Consider the following 8,285-nt stretch of genomic DNA (forward strand, 5'->3'; position numbering starts at 1 on the left):
AATAAAGGGAGCCTTTTCTGTTGGCCGCCAGTCACCAGTGGTGTTGCACGGTGGTCTAAACTGGGTCTGTTCCTTCTTACTTTATATGTCAAAGACTTGGATGACAGAAGTGATAGCTTTGTGGCCAAGTTTGTGGACGGTACAAAGATAGGTGGAGGGGCAGATAGTGTTCAGGAAGCAGGAAACCGCATTAGAAGTTCAACACCTCCTTTTCCTTTATTAGGGAGAGAGAGAGAGCCTGTGGTATGTCGAATTACTGGGTGAAGGAGTAGTCTTTGGGGTACTGCAAGTCTGTATCTTTATTGATGCTTTGCTGCACGCTTGAGTGCTTGGTGGGGGGCACCATTACTTCTTTTGCTGGTGGGGAAGGTGGATCGTTACTGTGCTGCTGTTTACGCGTGGGAGGGGGGAGCTTCGGGGCTCTACCATTTAGCTGTCTTTCATTCTTTGGGGCACTCCTCTGTTTTCGTGGATGTTTGCAAAGACTTATCTGGGTTGAACTCTATCTGCCACTTCTCAGCCCAGTTTTGCATCATATCAATGTCCCACTGTAACTTCTGACAGCCCTCCACACTATCCACAACACCCCCAACCTTTGTGTCATCAGCAAATTTACTAACCCATCCCACCACTTCCTCAACCAGGTCATTTATGAAAGTCACAAAGAGTAGGGGTCCCAGAACAGATCCCTGAGGCACACCACTGGTCACCGACCTCCATGCAGAATACGAACCATCTACAACCACTTCTGTGGGCAAGCCAATTCTGGATCCACAAAGCAATGTCCCCTTGGATCCCATGCCTCCTTACTTTTCTCAATAAGCCTTGCATGGGGTACCTTATTAAATTCCTTGCTGAAATCCATATACACTACATCTACGGCTCTACCTTCATCAATGTGTTTAGTCACATCCTCAAAATTCAAAAAATCTCATCAGCAAGAGCAATGAGTCAGCATACAGAGAGGAGGTGCAGCGGCTAACGGACTGATGCAGAGACAACAACCAGTCTCTGAATGTGAACAAAACAAAAGAGATGGTTGTTGACTTCAGGAGGACACAGAGCAACCACTCTCCACTGAACATCGACGACTCCCCCATAGAGATCATTAAGAGCACCAAATTTCTTGGTGTTCACCTGGAGGAGAATCTCACCTGGTCCCTCAACACCAGCTCCATAGCCAAGAAAGCCCAGCAGCATCTCTACTTTCTGCGAAGGCTGAGAAAAGTCCATCTCCCACCCCCCTATCCTCACCACGTTCTACAGAGGTTGTATTGAGAGCATCCTGAGCAGCTGCATCACAGCCTGGGTCGGAAATTGCACCATCTCGGATCACAAGACCCTGCAGCGGATAGTGGGGTCAGCTGAGAAGATCATCGAGGTCTCTCTTCCTGCCATTACAGACACTTACACCACACGCTGCATCCGTAAAGCAAACAGCATTATGAAGGATCCCATGCATCCCTCATACAAATTCTTCTCTCTCCTGCCATCTGGCAAAAGGCACCGAGGCATTCGGGCTCTCACGACCAGACTATGTAACAGTTTCTTCCCCCAAGCCATCAGACTCCTCAATACCCAGAGCCCGGACTGACACCAACCTACTGCCCTCTACTGTGCCTATTGTCTTGTTTATTATTTATTGTAATGCCTGCACTGTTTTGTGCACTGTTTTGGGCGGGAGGATAGAGAACAGCGTGCCGCACGTGCGCAGCCCTCCGGTGAAAATGGATATCGTATCCGTTAAATAGGGGCCGTGGACAATTCTGATTTGATGCAGACAGACGCGAAAGCACAGAGGAACATCTGGAGAAATTTCTGAAATGCCAGTTCGCTGCTGTTGTTACTGGGCTATCGAGAATCTTCCGGAGGGAAGGCCTCAAAATCCCTGGCTTTGCCTGCTGTTGGCAACCGAGATTGAGGTCGAATTATTCTGACAGAGATGGCGCTCAGTACTCGGTGTCGGAGAGCTGCTCGGAGGCTCGAAGTTTTCGGATGACAAGAGACGGATTGTGGCCAGCATGGCAGGGAGAGTTTTTCTTCCTTCTCCCGTCTGCGTGAGATGTGGAACATTTGAGAGACTTTGAACTTTTTACTGTGCTCATGGACTCCTTCATCAAGTTATGGTATTGTTGCACTGTTGTAACTATATGTTATAATTATGTGGTTTTGTCAGTTTTTTCAGTCTTGGTCTGTCCTGTGTTTTGTGATATCACACTGGAGGAAATATTGTATCATTTCTTAATGCATGCATTACTAAATGACAATAAAAGAGGACTGCATGTCTTCTTCATAATCTATGCAGTCCTGGATAGGTCTGTATTCTAGTGTAGTTTTTGTGTTGTTTTACGTAGTTCAGTGTAGTTTTTGTATTGTTTCATGTAGCACCATGGGCCTGAAAAACGTTGTCTCGTTTTTACTGTGTACTGTACCAGCAGTTATGGTCGAAATGACAATATGAAGTGACTTGACTTGAATTGACTTGACTTGAAAATTCAATCAGGCTAGTAAGGCATGATCTGCCTTTGACAAAGCCATGTTGACTATTCCTAATCATATTATGCCTCTCCAAATGTTCATAAATCCTGCCTCTCAGGATCTTCTCCATCAACTTAACAACCACTGAAATAAGACTCACTGGTCTATAATTTCCTGGGCTATCCCTACTCCCTTTCTTGAATAAGAGAACAAGATCCACAACCCTCCAATCCTCCAGAACCTCTCCCGTCGCCATTGATGATGCAAAGATCCCGCCAGAGGCTCAGCAATCTCTTCCCTTGCCTCCCACAGTAGCCTGGCATACATCTCGTCCGGTCCTGGTGACTTATCCAACTTGATGTTTTCCAAAAGCTCCAGCACATCCTCTTTCTTAATATTTACATGTACAAGCTTTTCAGACTGCTGTAAGTCATCCCTACAATCGCCAAAACCCTTTTCCGTAGTGAATACTGAAGCAAAGTATTCATTAAGTGCCTCTGCTATCTTCTCTGGTTCCATACACACTCTTCCACTGTCACACTTGATTGGTCCTATTCTCTGACGTCTTACCCTCTTGCTCTTCACATACTTGTAGAATGCCTTGGGGTTTTCCTTAATCCTGCTCGCCAAGGCCTTCTCATGGCCCCTTCTGGCTCTCCTATTTTCATTCCTAAGCTTCTTCTTGCTAGCCTTATAATCTTCTAGATGTCTATCATTACCTAGTTTTTTGAACCTTTCGTAGGTGTCAGCATTGGAAGAGGTCCAGACGAGGTTCGTGAGAATGATCACAGGAATAAAAAGGTTAACATTTGAGAATTTTTTGATGGCAATGGGCCTGTGCTCACTATAGTTTAGAAGTATATGGGGTATGGGGCGGCGATCTCATTGAAATCTATGAAATATTGAAAGATCTTGATAAATCTTGTGTGGAGAGGATGTCTCCTATGGTGGGGGAGTTTAGGACTAGAAAGCACAGCCTCAGAATAGAGGGACATCCATTTAGAACACAGATGTGGAAAAATTAGCCAGAGTGGTGAACCTGCAGGATTTGTTGCCACAGGTGACAATGGAGACCAAGTCATTGGGAAATCTAAAGCGGAAGTTGATAGTTTCTTGATTAATCAGGACGTCAAAGGTTACGGGGAGGAGACAAGAGAATGGGGTTGAGGGGGATAATAAATCAGCCATGATGAATGGCAGAGCAGACTCGATGGGCTGAATGGCCTATTTCTGCTCCTATGTCTCATGGTCTCATACTCCTCCCTTCCAGGAACCTTAAATTTTCTTAAATGTTGAGATCGAACCGCATCCACCACTTGTGCTGGCAGCTCATTCCACACTCTCACCACCCTCTGTGTGAAGACGTTTCCCTCATGTTCCTCTTAAACATTTCACCTTTCACCCGCAACCCATGACCTCTAGTTGTTGTCCTACTCAATTCCAGTGGAAGATGCCTGCTTGCATTTACCCTATCTATAGCCCTCAGAATCTTGTATACTTCTTTCAAATCTCCCTTCATTTTCCTACATTCAAGGGAATAACATCCTAACCTTTTCCAATTACTCGGATACTCAAGTCCTGGCACAATCTTGTAAATTTCCTCTGCAATCTTTCGATCTTAATGACATTTTTTCTGTAGGTAGGTGACCGGAACTGCACATATTTCTCCAAATTAGGCCTCACCAACATCTTATACAACCTCTATATAACATCCCAACTCCTGTACTCAATACTATGATTTATAGGGAGAAGGCAGGCGAATGGGGTCAAGTGTTTGCCAATGACGCCACTGTCATTGGCCAAATCGAAGGTGGCGACAAATTAGCATATAGGATGGAGATTGAACACCTGGCTGAGTGGTGCCACAACAACGACCTCTCCCTCAATGTCAACAAGACCAAGGAGCTGATTATTGACTTCAGGAGCAGGAAACCAGAGTGCTATGAGCCACTGCTTATCTGGGTGTCGGAGGTGGAGATAATCAATAATTTTGAATTCCTTGGCAATATCGTTTCAGAGGAATGATGCGACTGCCACCACAGAGAAGAAAAAGCACCTTCTCAGAAGTTTGAGAAGATTTGGTATGTCGTCTAAGACTTTGACGAACTTCTGCAGATAAACATTGGAGAGTATATTGACCAATTGCATCACAGCCTGGTATGGAAACACCAATGCCCTTGAACGGAAAATCCTACAAAACGTGGTGGATAATGTCACACCTCAACACTATTCTGGTTCCACAACCTAGGAACTCACTTTCGGGATCCTAACAGCTCATGCCCTCAATATTACTCACTTATTAATTATTATTATTACTCGTATTTGCACAGTTCGTCTTCTTTGGCACATTGGTTGTTTGTCAGCCTTTGTGTGTAGTTTTTCATTGATTCGATTGTGCTTCTTTATACCTCTGGTCAATGTAGTATGCCGTATGCCGCAAGGAAACAAATCCCAGAGTGGTATATGGTGACATAAATGTACTTTGATAACAAAGTTACTTTGAACTGCACTGAAACAGAGTGAAATGCACCTTCTGCACCAACAACCAATGCAACCGAAGATGTGCAGGGTGCAACCCGTTCGTATCTTCATGAATCCAGCGTCCAGATAGCACGCCCACAATGTTCAGCAGAATAACACAGAGGCAAGATACAATAAGACCATAAGACATAGGGGTAGAATTAGGCCATTTGGCCCATCGAGTCTGCTCCACCAACCCATCGTGGCTGATCCATTTCCCTCTCAACCCCATTCTGCTGCCTTCTCACCATAACCTTTGACACCCTGGCTAATCAAGAATTTATCAACCTCCACTTTAAATGACTTGGCCTGCTCAGCCATGTGTCAAAGAATTTCACAGATTCGTTGAATGGTTCTTGATTCGTCAGGTCGTCAAAGGTTATGGTGAGAAGGCAGGAGAATGGGGTTGAGAGGCACAATAAATCAGTCATGATGGAATGGTGGAGCAGACTTGATGGGCCGAATGGCCTAATTCTGCTCCAATGTTTTATGGTTTTATTTATTCTGTTTATCTAGAGATCCAGCGTGGAGTATTTCCTTCCACACTTTGAGCCACCCTGCCCCCAGCAACACTGAATGACCCTAACGTAATCACAAAACAATTTATGACGATTAGTTAAACTAGCTGGTAGTTTTTTGAACGGTGGGAGAAAACCAGAGCACCTGGAGAAAACTCACACATTCCACGGGGAGGATGCACAGAGATTCCTAACAGAGTGGCAATGGGGTAGGGTAATTCGAGGCAGTTTCCAGGCTTGGTTACATGGTCGACACAACATTGCGGGCCGAAGGGCCTGTAATGCGCTGCAGGTTTCTCTGTTCTAACGGTGCCAGAGGTGAACTCTGAACTCCAGAACACTCTGACCTTCAGTAGCATTGCGCTAACCACTACACTATGGCGCTCTTGTCCGCAAGGAGCAAAACGATGAAAACAACAAGCATGAAATGTTCCATAAAAAGAACTGTTAGAATGGCTGAAGGAAATATGGACCAAGGTTGTTTCAATGAAGAACCCAAGGTCAAGGGCTGAGATTCTCTCACTGCATTCTTGTTTTTCACTCCTGTTTTCACAACATCAGAATGTGGACACCGGAGAGGGTGAGAGGGTTTGTGTTTATATTTTATCTCCTTGGCCACATTTCATGTACAAAAACTACAGCAAACTGTCAGGTCAGCAGAAAAGGTCATTGTCTGCAGCCTACCATTGCTGTAAGAGTTTGTTTTATTTAGAGATGCAGCACAGTAACAGCCATTTCTGGCCCAACGAGCTCGCAACGCCCAATTACACCCCTGTGACCAATTCACCTACAAACCCATACACCTTGGGGGTGGGTTTGGGGGAGTGTCAGGGGGTAGAAGTGTGTGAAGTTGTGATTACTAAAGAGAAGGTGCTTGGGAAACTGAAAGGTCTGGAGGTCGATCATGCACCTGGAGCAGATGGGCTGAACCCCAGGAGTCTGAAATAGGTGGCTGACGAGATGGTGGAGGCAATTAGTAATGATCTGTCAAGAATCAATGGATTCTGACATGATTCTGGAAGACTGAAAAATTGTAAGTGTCACCCCACTCTTCGTGAAGTGGGGGGGGGGGTGTTGGCGTGAGGCAGAAGTAATGAATGGCACCCCTAGAGATCTGTAGTAGAGCAGCTTCAGCAAAATTCTACAAGCGTATCCAAAATATGCCCAACAATGTTCCAGTTCGTATACTTATCGAAAATGTTCCTCCACCTTCCCAACTCACATCCCAAAATCCTTTCTACAACCTGAAAAGCCTCGACTGCTCTGACAAACACACTGAACAGTGTCAGTACTGGCAGACCAACACGGCCCCCGGCAGAGGTCTGGTCAATAACCCCACCTCGCTCCTCCTGGGCTTTACTACAGCTACCAGGAAAAACTGGACTGCTGCAAGCAGCCTCAGAGGTTGACATGCCAAAACATCGCAAACGCTGCACCCTATCCTTGTTTTATGCATCGTCAGGCAATGCAGATTCACAGTTAAGCGAGGAACTTATTTCTACCAACGTCTCCTTATATGCATCCAAAACTCACAGTTATGCAAGGAACACACATCAAAGTTGCTGGTGAACGCAGCAGGCCAGGCAGCATCTCTAGGAAGAGGTACAGTCGACGTTTCAGGCCGAGACCCTTCGTCAGGACTAACTGAAGGAAGAGCTAGTAAGAGATTTGAAAGTGGGAGGGGGAGCACTGTTTTCCCACCAATACAAGTCACGTGCACACACCTCACAGTCTCACTGTTGGAATGAGAAGCACCGCTTTCCCGCCAATACAAGTCAGGTGCGCGCACCTCACAATCTCACTTCCGCCAGTTTCACATTGGTTTTGGCAAGGTGTAGAAGCGCGATCTTGCGCTCTTAAACTTTTGTTGGTTTTACCTATGGTGCAGTGATTTTGGCTTGAAATATTTAACTATGCCTCCTAAGCATCTGATGTCATGTCCTGGGCCGTCAGCCGAGCGGCAGAGAATCGCTTTAACACTTGAAAAAAGTTGGAAATTATAAACAGCGTGGCATCAGCTGAAGGTAACACAGCTCTGGGACGCTACTGCCGGGAACAGAATCTTGTCTTTCAATTTCTTTTGTTGCTTGACAACGCGCCAGCCCATCCTAAACATTTGGACAGCATTCATCCTAACATAACAGTGCGTTTCCTGCTGCCTAACACAACATCACTGATTCAACCACTCGACCAAGGTGTGATCTACATTCAAGGTGTACGTATTTTTTTTTACGGTGAACTATCTCTCAGAGGCTGCAAGCAACAGACGATTTTGAAAATGGTGAGGGAATGGCGGAATTCGGAACACTTGGTACAAATGGCGATGGACATGGACCCAAGTTTAGAACGGAGTCAGCATTTCAGTCGTTCCCTGCCATCAACCCTTCTTCCCTACAAGCAAATTTATGCTGAAAAACAAAATGCTGCCAAACAAACAACCCTTATCACTTTCTTCAAATCAATGTCATCTCCTGCTGCCGGCAGTTCTAAGAGTTCTGTGAGTCTTCCTTCACCCCTTGCTGAGCTTGATATGATCCTGACAAACACAACCATCCACCTTATCCATGTAAAGCTGCCCAACACCACAACAACCACTCATCTCCCGGAGCGAAGACACCTGCCACTGTTGGTGAGTACTGTACACCAGAGGATGTTAACTTTCTATGATTTATTATGTTGAATATTGCCTTAAATTGATGAAATACAAATGTTGCCTTGTGATACTGCTTTTGTGTCGTATTCGTATGAAAATGTGAATAAGTTACAGAT

This window comes from Mobula birostris, chromosome 1, assembly GCF_030028105.1.
Source record: "Mobula birostris isolate sMobBir1 chromosome 1, sMobBir1.hap1, whole genome shotgun sequence".
In the NCBI taxonomy this organism is placed as follows: domain Eukaryota; kingdom Metazoa; phylum Chordata; class Chondrichthyes; order Myliobatiformes; family Myliobatidae; genus Mobula; species Mobula birostris.